Raw genomic sequence first — 13,094 nt, forward strand, 5'->3', positions numbered from 1 at the left:
AATTAAATTCATAGTTAGTTAAAAATTAATGAAAACACATTTTTGTGACATGAATTAGTGTTTATATATTTCTTTAACATATACAAAACAAAGTAATCTGTGCCCGTATTGCTTTTTTTACTTTATATGCTCAAATTTCTTTTTTCTTGCTCTAAGTTAATTGACTTGTTGCAAATTAGTTTCATTTAGGTTTAATTATTCTATTGGTTCCTATAGTTTTACCAAATTTTCAATTAGATCCTTACACTTTTTTCTCTCTCAATTGGGTCCCTAAACCAATATTTTTTTTTCAATTAGTTTCCTATCATAACAAAAGCATTTGGTTTAACAGAATATTCTGTTCCCAAATTAAAGATACCCTAACTTTTTTTTTGAATCCCTAGTTGTCTTTGCCCTTCTATTTTCATAAGGACAAAACTAACCCTATCACTCATCCTCCTCCTCCTCCTCTCTGTCCCCTCCTCTACTCTCGCGTCTCCCTCTCACACCCTCATTCCTCCTACCTCCGCCGCACCTCTCCATCCTCTCTAATTCCACCCCGACAACCTCTCCTTTCACCTCACGAGCTCAACTTTAATGACCATAACAGAAGGAATGGAAAGGAAAGCAAGCTGAATTCAAGACACTCACAAATTTGTAATAGATAGGGCTTCAGGAACATTTTTTCTCCTTTTTTTCTAGTTAATTTCATGAGCTTAGGAAGGTTTTTCAGCTTTAATAATTTTAGAACCCTAAACCTCCTACAACTCCTTTGTTATCTTGAGATGGCAAATTTCTTAGTGCTGAAAGAAAAAAAAACTAAAAATCCAACCGATAAATATTATAAGTCACTTGCAAATGGAGAAGGGAAAAACTCCCTCTATTCATGAACTAGAGGAAGTAGTTGGAGAAACTGAGGAAAAAAGAGAACATTCCAACGAACTTCATCGCTTTGGAGAAGTTTATAGGTGTCGATGTCAGCACTGAATGGCGGTGATGCTGGCGATGAAGTAAAATGGAAGGGATCGAGAGAAGAAGGGAATGGGTGTTTGTCGGTGTCAATGACTAAGAATGGCGGTGACTCCAATGATGAAGGAAAGAGGAAGAATCAAGAGAGAAAGGGATTGGGTATGATGGTGATAATGAAGTCACTGATGAATGAGATGAGAGGGAACGACAATGGTAGTGATGTGTTCAATTAGCGGTGACAGCTCAAAGTAATTGAATCAAACAAAATGATGGCTATAATGATAAATTTATTTTTTATTTTTTAACTTTTTTTTGTAATGTTTGCTGTTAAGAGGGACTTAATTGAAAAAAAATATTGTTTTAAGTACTCAATTGAAAAGAAAAAGAGAATAAGGACCTAACTGAAAATTTGACGAAACTTTAGAGACTAACAAAGTAATTAAATCTTTCATTTATTAATTGAATTGTAGTAATTTTATATTATTGTCAGTGTAAATTATATGGCTTAATTTAATTTAATTATTGGCATTTTAATATCTGAAAGATTATAAATTAGACAAAAAAAATTTAGAACACAACATAACAGAGTTAAAATATTTTTTAAATATTTATACTTAACTTGAATGGATGTGAATTTTTTAAATATATATCTCAAAATCTAGCACTGATTCATTTGTTGTGATATAGTTAAGAAATGTTATAAATAAATTATGCTATCAAAAAAATAGTATTAGGTATATATTAACAAAGTGGGGAGTCTGCTATTCAATGAAGATCTAATAACTTTACTTAACTCTCCTCTTTTAAATTTGAATGAATAGTATTTTCTTATTTTGGGTCTAAATTTCATTGACTATAAGGTTTGATGGTATTTTTAATAAATCTTTTTAATTATGATTGAATTGTTATAGGCTAACAATTTATGGAGCAACTGAGAAAAAGTGAGAGCTATGTTAAATATGGATTAGACATGAAAAGATAAGTTGTATTGAGTTGGTGGCATTAAATGAGAGTTATTGAAAAGTACATGTGAATATAACTCAAGTATTCTAATATTTCTGTGCCTTTTGAAATGCTAGTGAATATATACTATAATATTAAGTACTTTTATATTTGAAATTATTTAAAAATTTTTTGTTTAGATTGCTTCAGTTGTGATCAATATTTACATTTATATTTTTCTAAAGATGTTAAATATATACTTTAAATCCTTTCTAAGATTTTGTACAATATTTTATTATTCTTTGATAAGATTTGGTAATTCTATTTCTTTAGTGATACAGAAACAACTAAAGCTAATGAGAAACTTAGAAACAACAATAGGTAAAGACCAATATTTGATGTTAATACATAATTAGTCAGTTGATTGATTCATCATCAAATAGTTATAGATTTAGTTTCAAAAGGAGGCTACATAACATAATAAAAAAAGACAAAGATAAAAAACATATGATGCTAAACTTCATAAAAGTCTATCTTAATTAAGAAGTTACTAATAAATCTTAAACTATGCCTTCAAATTAAACATAAGTAGTACTAATAATATCTTAAAAAATAAAGCTCTGGCTGTTGTCATAATACTAATATAGTAACATATTCAATCTCTAGTCCATAATTTTCTTGTTCTTCCTCTTTAACACCTTTGTAGCTGATGCTTGTAGGTATCTGTCTTTGTCAAGATCAATAGTAACTTATTGTATAACCTCACTTGAAAATCTCTTCTGTGATGACCTAAGGCTACCGATGGTAATTATTTCATTCACTGACTCCTACAATAATAATAGAGATGTTGAGTTATTTTATTTCACCAAAGAAAAATAAACTATAATTTGTGTTCTTATCTAAAATTCATGTGGCTAAAGACGAAGATAAAGGTACATTACTTGGCAAAGAGAAATAGAACGATCATCTCCAAGACTATGAATAGGCCCAAAAGAATTGTTAGTTGAACTATCGTCTACCAGCTAGAACATAAATGAATAGAGTAGTTGGAATATTAACATTTTTATAAAGTGAGCATGACTCTAAATGTTAGAAAATATTTGATGATACAGAAAGCCTTACAGATCCAGAATCTTCGTCAAGTTCATGAGTGAACTTTTTTATAGTATCATAGTCATCACAGATCCTTGTAACATTATAAACCACATCAGTTCCAGCGATATTGCTAGCTTTAATATTGATCATGAACAATATCTTCTTATCCAATATTACATCAAGGTCGCTGGGATAGTTATTGGAGTTGTCGTCCTACATCGACGTGGGAAATAGTCCAATTAAATTTATGAATATTAATAATGCTTTCTAACTTACATTGTAGCTGGATTTTAAAATGGTGGTACTATAAAATCATTTGTTAAAGTGTAATTGACTTGGCATTTAGCTTTAACGTTTTTGGCTTCTATTCCAACTATTAATTTGTCCTCATTCTCCCAAATAACGATGCATAGGCTACCACTGTCGTCATATGCTTTTAGCCTATATATGAGAAAATTTGAGTTATGAGAAAATAACATAAATAAAAAGAACATGCAAACCTGATAAGTAAGTAAGGTAATTCGAAAATTTGGACGAAGTGATAATTTACTGTATGGACATTGTATATTAAAGAGATACCTCAAAGATATAGGTACCACTTCCTTCACACAAAAATCACAACTAAAGTGATCTCATATTGGTTTAGCTTTTTTCTGGCACATTATTCAGGCATCATAAAAGCAATCATCCTTGCTAACATCCAATACAACAATTGAAACAAAGATCCATAATACACCTTCCTGATATGAAAAATTTAGTTCAGATCTAATAGTGTATTCTGAATTTTACATGTTATTTTGAGAGGAACATGTAGATTTATTTTAACATATTATATTCATTGTGTCTGTATAGTATATATATATTGTGGGCATGTAATTTCAACATACATATAATTTACTAATTGTGATGCTTGTGATAATTATAATAACACATATATCTGTAGAATTCAGGACATCTTCGATTTTTTTATAGGAACCAATCCTTTGCTAAGTTCTTCAATTGGCGGAGTGGTAAAGTCGAGAGGATATGTGGTTGATTCTCTGGGATTCAGATGATCCAAAAGCAAGTAACTTTTTTTTTTAAGTCAATAACCTCTGATATCAGAGGATTAATGTGTATGTTAGATGCATAAAATGAACTTTGAATACTCCAGTTGCCTAAAAACAAAACTCAAAAGAATTAGTTTTTACTATATGGGTTGGTGATCTAACAAACTTTAATTAGGAGCATGTATGGATATATTACCTTTGTAAATGCTAGGTCGAAACAATTGGAAAACGACAATTAGAGGTTCAGAAGATTCTCGATCAAGAAAAGAAAAAATACGGTCGACTAATTCACCAAATAAAGTGCAACTAATGGTGTTTTTACTGCAATGAAAAAGTTGTTTGTTAGCAATTGGTGAATTTATTGTGTTGTTACTATTCATTAAAGAGACACTGGTTTAAGAATTGAAGAAAACACACTCTATGTCTTCCAACAGTAGGACCAGGCACTTGCTATCCTTTCCATTCTTTGTTACTAATTTCCTTGGGGTTTCTTTGCCAACTACCTCAGCAATAACATCTGATATTGTTATAATGAGTCCATGTATACATGAGGGGCAACAATTAGAAACATATAAGTTTCCATGAAATAGTTTAGCATGTAAAAGAGACATCAAAAATATAATTGAATACTAACCAATGAGTTGATTTTCATGAATTATGTCAGCTTCACAAATTTGGCCAATTGATGTAAAATCAAATTTCTCAAAAGGGAAGGTCGGTTCAAAAACATGCATAACTGTCGTCCTTTGGAAAAATATTAATCTATGTAAGTGTTGTGTACTCTTAATCCAAAAGTTATTACAACTGACGATGAAATTCTTCATGCAATATATTTCACCCTCCTTAATGACATGGATGAAATCTTTTAATAATGACATGGGTACTGAAGCTTGTATCCTGTTACCCTGAAGTAGGTTTAGATAATCGTATTAGTTTAAGGTAATAATAACATCTTTCAAATCCATTTGGATCTTGTTATGTGAAATTTTTTTTATTGTCCAAGAGCATTATAATCATGAACAACTTTATACAATTTGTTATCATTACCAAAAGATCTTAGAAAGATGAAGCATTGTTGAGGAGCATGACCATTTCTATTGCATTTATAGCAATGTTTGTCCTTTGCTGAATTTTGAGGCTTGCTTGAAATTTTTGACTTAACAATCTTGGAAGAGGAAGCTTCAGATTTTTTAAACATTGGTTTGAAAACAGATTTGCTTTCCTCTTTGAATCCAAGTCCAGATTTTTCAAAGCTGGATTTTTGACAAGCAAGTAATTTGTCAAGATTTTGCGAACCTTGAACAAATTTTGCTAAGTCTTCATTAAGCTTGTTAATTTTCTCATTCAGCCTTTCATTTTCAGTAATTAATTTAGTAGAAGCTGAGACCGAATGCTTGAGTTTGAATTTATTTAATTCAGCTCTCAAAGCATTGTTTTCTTCTTTCAAAGAATTTTCATCACAAGCTTCGATTGCCTTTACTTTTTCCAATAAAAATTCATTTTCAGCTCTTAATACTTCATTATCTTTCTTGCATTTAACAATAAAATATTTGATAATATAGTGTAATTTATCAATAGATAAGTCAGAAAGATCTACCTCATCTACATCAATGTGATCAACCATTAAGCATAGTTGAGTCTTTTGATCTGAATCTTCTTCATCTTCAGAACCAGTGTCATTTTTCAAGTCTTTCCATGTTTCCATCATCACTTTTTTTTGTCCTTGGATTTTTTGCCTTTCTTCAATTGAGGTCAATCTGACTTGAAGTGACCCGGTTCTTTACAGTGGTGATAGGTGATGAGCGGATAATTTATACGCTTTTTGGCATTGTTTTTACATAGTTTTTAGTATGATTTAGTTAGTTTTCAGCATATTTTTATTAGTTTTTAATTAAAATTCACATTTCTGGACTTTACTATGAGTTTGTATGTTTTTCTGTGATTTCAGGTATTCTCTGGCTGAAATTGAGGGACCTGAGCAAAAATCAGATTCAGAGGTTGAAGAAGGACTACAGATGCTGTTGGATTCTGACCTCCCTGCACTCAAAGTAAATTTTCTGGAGCTACAGAACTCCAAATGGTGCGCTCTCAATTGCGTTGGAAAGTGGACATCCAGGGCTTTCCAGCAATATATAATAGTCTATACTTTGCCCGAGTTTAGATGACGCAAACTGGCGTTCAACGTCAGTTCCATGCTGCATTCTGGAGTTAAACGCCAGAAACAGGTTGCAAAGTGGAGTTAAACACCAGAAACAGGTTACAAACTGGCGTTCAACTCCAAGAAAAGCCTCTACACGTGTAAAGCTCAGTGCTCAGCCCAAGCACACACCAAGTGGGCCCCAGAAGTGAATTTCTGCATCATTTACTTATTTCTGTAAACCCTAGTAACTAGTTTAGTATAAATAGGACTTTTTACTATTGTATTTACATCTTTGGATTATCTTTTGATCTTTAGATCACGTTTGGAGGCTGGCCATTTGGCCATCCCTGAACCTTCATCACTTATGTATTTTCAACGGTAGAGTTTCTACACACCATAGATTAAGGTGTGGAGCTCTGCTGTTCCTCATGAATTAATACAAAGTACTACTGTTTTTCTATTCAATTCAAGCTTATTCCTATTCTAAGATATCCATTCGCATCCAAGAACATGATGAATGTGATGATTATGTGACGCTCATCATCATTCTCACTTATGAACGCGTGCCTGACAAACACTTCCGTTCTACATGCAAATAAGCTAGAATGAATATCTCTTAGATATCTAATACAGGGGACCGAGTCCGAGATATTAGAATCTTTGTGGTATAAGTTAGAACCCATGGATGGCCATTCTTGAGATCCGGAAAGTCTAAACCTTGTTTGTGATATTCCGAGTAGGATCTGGGAAGGGATGGCTGTGATGAGCTTCAAACTCGCGAGTGCTGGGCATAGTGACAGACGCAAAAGGATAGTAAATCCTATTCCAGTATGATCGAGAACCGACAGATGATTAGCCATGCAGTGACAGTGCATTGGACCATTTTCACAAAGAGGATGGGATGTAGCCATTGACAACGGTGATGCCCTACATAAGCTTGCCATGGAAAGGAGTAGGAATGGTTGGATGAAGACAGCAGGAAAGCAGAGGTTCAGAGGAACGAAAGCATCTCTATACGCTTATCTAAAACTCTCACTAATGAATTACATAAGTATCTCTATCCTAGTTTATATTTTATTTATCTTTTAATTATTAAAACTCTATATCCATTTGAATCTGCCTGACTGAGATTTACAAGGTGACCATAGCTTGCTTCAAGCCGACAATCTCCGTGGGATCGACCCTTACTCACGTAAGGTTTATTACTTGGACGACCCAGTGCACTTGCTGGTCAGTTGTTCGAAGTTGTGACAAAGAATTAAGATTATGAATGTGCGTATAAAGTTTTCAGCGCCGTTACCAAGGAATGGAACCGTCACGATTTCCGTGCACCAAGTTTTTGGCGCCGTTGCTGGGGATTGTTCGAGTTTGGACAACTGACGGTTCATCCTGTTGCTCAGATTAAGTAATTTTATTTTAATTTTAAGCTTTTTGTTTTTATTATTCTTATTTTCAAAAATTTCAAAAAAAATTTCTTTTTTCGTTTTTCCCAATTAATTTTCGAAAAAAAATAAAAAAAAGTTTAATAAATTAATGAAACCAAAAATATTTTGTGTTTCTTGTTTGAGTCTAGAGTCAAGTTTAAAGTTTGGTGTCAATTGAATCTTTTTAATTTTCTAAAAAAATTATTTTCGAAAATTTCATGCATTGCATTCTTCATGATCTTCAAGTTGTTCTTGGCCAGTCTTCTTGTTTGATCTTCATATTTTCTTGTTTTGTGTCTTTTCTTATTTTTCATATGCATTCTTGAAACATTAATGTCTAAAGAATAAAAATTTTTAAGTTTGGTGTCTTGCATGTTTTCTTTTCTTGAAAATTTTTCAAAAATAAGTTCTTAGTGTTCATCTTGATATTCTAAGTGTTCTTAGTGTTCATCTTGACATTCATAGTGTTCTTGCATGCATCACATGTTTTGATCCAAAATTTTCATGCATTGAGTCTTTTTGATGTTTTTCTCTTTCATCATTAAAAATTCAAAAAATCAAAAAAATATCTTTCCCTTATTCTATCATAAAATTTCGAAAATTTGGGTTGACTTTTTCAAAAATTTTTCAAAATTAGTTGTTTCTTATGAGTCAAATCAAATTTTCATTTTAAAAACTCTATCTTTTTTAAAAAATCAAATCTTTTTCATTTTTCTTTCATAATTTTCGAAAATTTCAAATTGATTTTCAAAAATCTTTTTCTTATTTCTATTTCATATTTTCGAATTTAATACTAACAATTAATGTGATTGATTCAAAAATATTAAGTTGTTACTTGTCTATTAAGAAAGGTTCAATCTTTAAATTTTAAAATCATATCTTTTAGTTTCTTGTTAGTCAAGTAATCAACTTTAATTTTCAAAATCAAATCTTTTTAAATTTCTTTTTCAAATCTTTTTCAAAATAAATTTCAATCACATCTTTTTCAAAATCAATTCCAAAATCTTTTCTAACTTCTTATCTTTTCAAATTTGATTTTCAAATATTTTTCAGTTAACCACTTAACTTTTTGATTGATTCTTATCTTTTTCAAAACTACCTAACTAATTCTCTCTCTATAATTTTCGAAAATCCCTTCCCTCTTTTTCAAAATTCCTTTTTTTTAACTAATTGTTTTAATTTTTAATTTAATTTGATTTCAATTTTAATTTTCGAAATTTAACTTTAAATTTTATTTTTTTAATTTAATTAATTTCGAAATTTTCTCCCTCTTATCTCCTTCTCTTTATTTATTTATCTACTAACATTTCTCTTCCACCTAAAATTCGAACCCCATCTTCCTCTCTGTGTTCGAATTTTTCCTCTTCTCCTTCTTACATTCTTCTCTTCTTATATTTGTATAAGAAATTTCTATACTGTGACATAGAGAATTTCATATTTTCTTTTGTGTTCTCTTCTTTTTCATATGAGCAGGAACAGGGATAAGAACATTCTTGTTGAAGCTGATCCTGAACCTGAAAGGACTCTGAAGAGGAAGCTAAGGGAAGCTAAAGCACAACTCTCTGGAGAAAATCTGACAGAAATTTTCGAAAAAGAAGGAGACATGGCAAAAAAATAATAACAATGCAAGGAAGATGCTTGGTAACTTTACTGCACCTAATTCCAATTTACATGGAAGAAGCATCTCAATCCCTGCCATTGGAGCAAACAACTTTGAGCTGAAACCTCAATTAGTTTCTCTGATGCAACAAAACTGCAAGTTTTATGGACTTCCATCAGAAGATCTCTTTCAGTTCTTAACTGAATTCTTGCAGATCTGTGATACTGTTAAGACCAATGGGGTTGATCCCGAGGTCTACAGGCTTATGCTTTTCCCATTTGCTGTAAGAGACAGAGCTAGAATATGGTTGGACTCTCAACCTAAGGATAGCCTGAACTCTTGGGATAAGCTGGTCACGGCTTTCTTAGCCAAGTTCTTTCCTCCTCAAAAGCTTAGTAAGCTTAGAGTGGATGTCCAAACCTTCAAACAGAAAGAAGGTGAATCCCTCTATGAAGCTTGGGAGAGATACAAGGAACTGACCAAAAAGTGTCCTTCTGACATGCTTTCAGAATGGACCATCCTGGATATATTCTATGATGGTCTGTCTGAGCTATCAAAGATGTCACTAGACCATTCTGTAGGTGGATCCATTCACCTAAAGAAAATGCCTGCAGAAGCTCAAGAACTCATTGACATGGTTGCAAATAACCAGTTCATGTACACTTCTGAAAGGAATCCTGTGAATAATGGGATGCCTATGAGGAAGGGAGTTCTTGAAATTGATACTCTGAATGCCATATTGGCTCAGAATAAAATATTGACTCAGCAAGTCAATATGATCTCTCAGAGTCTGAATGGATTGAAGGAATCATCCAACAGTACTAAAGAGGCATCTTCTGAAAAAGAAGCTTATGATCCTGAGAACCCTGCAATAGCAGAGGTGGATTACATGGGTGAACCCTATGGAAACACCTATAATCCCTCATGGAGGAATCATCTAAATCTCTCATGGAAGGATCAACAAAAGCCTCAACAAGGCTTTAATAATGGTGGAAGAAACAGGTTTAGCAATAGCAAGCCTTTTCCATCATCCACTCAGCAACAGACAGAGAATTCTGAGCAGAATCCATCTAGCTTAGCAAATATAGTCTCTGATCTATCTAAGGTCACTTTAAGTTTCATGAATGAGACAAGGTCCTCCATTAGAAATTTGGAGGCACAAGTGGGCCAGCTGAGTAAAAGAGTTACTGAAACTCCTCCTAGTACTCTCCCAAGCAATACAGAAGAGAATCCAAGAAGAGAGTGCAAGGCCATTGATTTAACCAACATGGCCGAACCTACAAGGGAGGGAGAGGACGTGAATCCCAGTGAGGAAGACCTCCTGGGACGTCCAGTGATCAATAAGGAGTTTCCCTCTGAGGAACCAAAGGAATATGAGACTCATCTAGAGACCATAGAGATTCCATTGAACCTCCTTATGCCATTCATGAGCTCTGATGAGTATTCTTCTTCTGAAGAGAATGAAGATGTTACGAAAGAGCAAGTTGCCAAGTACGACCTTGGTGCAATCATGAAGCTGAATGCTAAATTATTTGGTAATGAGACTTGGGAAGATGAATCTCCCTTGCTCATCAATGAACTAAGTGATCTGGATCAACTGAGATTGCCTAAGAAGAAACAGGATCCTGGAAAGTTCTTAATACCTTGTACCATAGGCACCATGACCTTTGAGAAGGCTCTATGTGACCTTGGATCAGGGATAAACCTCATGCCACTCTCTGTAATGGAGAAACTGGGAATCTTTGAGGTGCAAGCTGCCAGAATCTCATTAGAGATGGCAGACAACTCCAGAAAATAGGCTTATGGACAAGTAGAAGACGTGCTAGTAAAGGTTGAAGGCCTTTACATCCCTGCTGCTTTCATAATCCTGGACACAGGGAAGGATGAGGATGAATCCATCATCCTTGGAAGACCCTTCCTAGCCACAGCAAGAGCTGTGATTGATGTGGACAGAGGAGAATTGATCCTTCAGCTGAATGAGGACAACCTTGTGTTTAAAACTCAAGGATCTCCTTCTGTAACCATGGAGAGGAAGCATAAAAATCTTCTCTCATTGCAGAGTCAACCAAAGCCCCCACAGTCAAACTCTAAATTTGGTGTTGGGAGGTTCCAACAATGCTCTGAACATCTGTGAGGCTCCATGAGAGCTCACTGTCAAGCTATTGACATTAAAGAAGCGCTTGTTGCGAGGCAACCCAATGTTATCTAATTATATTTATTTATTTTCCATTGTTATTCTATGTTTTCTTTAGGTTGATGATCATGTGAAGTCACAAAAACTACTGAAAAAAATAAAAAATAGAGTAAAAAAAATAGAATGAAAAACAGCACACCCTGGAGGAGAACAGTCTGGCGTTTAAACGCCAGAAACAGGCACCAAGCTGGCGTTTAACGCCAGAAACAAGCATCTACCTGGCGTTAAATGCCAGAACAGAGCATGGAAGTGGTGTTTAACGCCAGAAACAGGAAGCAGTCTGGCGTTGAACGCCAGGATTGCATGTATAGGGCATTTTACACGTTTAAAGGGTACAGGGATAAAAAATCCTTGACACCTGAAGATCTATGGACCCCACAGGATCCCCACCTAACCCTATTCTCTCCTCTTCACACCTTTTCATAACTCTCTTCCCCAAATGCCCTTCCCCATCACCCTCTCACCACTCACATCCATCTTCTCTTCCCCATAAACCCCACCTACCTTCAAATTCAACATATTTTCCCTCCCAAACCCAACCCTAAATGGCCGAACCCTAAACCCCTCCCCACCTCTATATAAACCCCTCATTCCTTCTTCTATTTCACACAACACATCCTCTCTTCTTCCACTTGGCCAAAACCTACTCTCTCCCTCTCCTCCATTTCTCTTCTTCTTCTACTTCTTTCCTTCTTCTTTTGCTCAGGGACGAGCAAACATTTTAAGTTTGGTGTGGTAAAAGCATTGCTTTTTGTTTTCCATAACCATTTATGGCACCTAAAGCCAGAGAAACCTCTAGAAAGAGGAAAGGAAAGGAAATTGCTTCCACCTCTGAGTCATGGGAAATGGAGAGATTCATCTCAAAGGTCCATCAAGACCATTCTATGAAGTTGTGGCCAAGAAGAAAGTGATCCCTGAGGTTCCTTTCAAGCTCAAAAGGAATGAGTATCCGGAGATCCGACTTGAGATTCAAAGAAGAGGTTGGGAAGTTCTCACCAACCCCATTCAACAAGTCGGGATCCTAATGGTTCAAGAGTTATATGCAAACGCATGGATCACAAGAAATTGACTCAAGAGGCAAGCCGGTTCAATTAAGAAGGCACGACCTCAAACCAGTGGCTAGGGGATGGCTAGAGTTCATTCAACGCTCAATCATTCCTACTAGTAACCGGTCTGAAGTTACTATAGACTGGGCCATCATGATACATAGTATCATGATTGGAGAGGAGGTGGAAGTTCATGAGATTATACCTCAAGAACTTTACAAGGTGGCTGACAAGTCCTCCACTTGGGCAAGGTTAGCCTTTCCTCACCTCATTTGCCACCTCTACAATTTGGCTGGAATTGACATAGAGGGAGATATCCTTATTGAAGAGGACAAGCCCATCACTAAGAAAAAGATGGATCAAACAAGAGATCATGGACCTCAACATGAGCATGAGGAGATTCCTCACCATAAAATCCCTGAGATGCCTCAAGGGATGCACTTCCCTCCACAAAACTATTGGGAACAAATCAACACTTTCCTAGGAGAATTAAGTTCCAACATGGGACAACTAAGGGTGGAGCACCAAGAGCACTCCATCATCCTCCATGAAATTAGAGAAGATCAAAGAGCTATGAGGGAGGAGCAAGAAAGACAAGGAAGAGACATAGAGGAGCTCAAGAGCACCATTGGTTCTTCAAGAAGAGGAAGACGCCA

At 34.6% G+C, this 13,094-nt stretch overlaps 1 non-coding gene across 1 annotated transcript; it reads right to left on the reverse strand.

Annotated features, from left to right (window-relative positions):
• Nucleotides 1–9,595: 9,595 nt before the first annotated feature.
• LOC148562724 (small nucleolar RNA R71) lies at nucleotides 9,596–9,703 on the reverse strand. The gene has a single exon (XR_015886434.1). It is a non-coding gene; the product is annotated as a small nucleolar RNA R71 (small nucleolar RNA).
• Nucleotides 9,704–13,094: the final 3,391 nt, after the last annotated feature.

The sequence above is a fragment of the Arachis ipaensis genome, chromosome B6, assembly GCF_059453495.1.
Source record: "Arachis ipaensis isolate K30076 ecotype BB chromosome B6, ASM5945349v1, whole genome shotgun sequence".
In the NCBI taxonomy this organism is placed as follows: domain Eukaryota; kingdom Viridiplantae; phylum Streptophyta; class Magnoliopsida; order Fabales; family Fabaceae; genus Arachis; species Arachis ipaensis.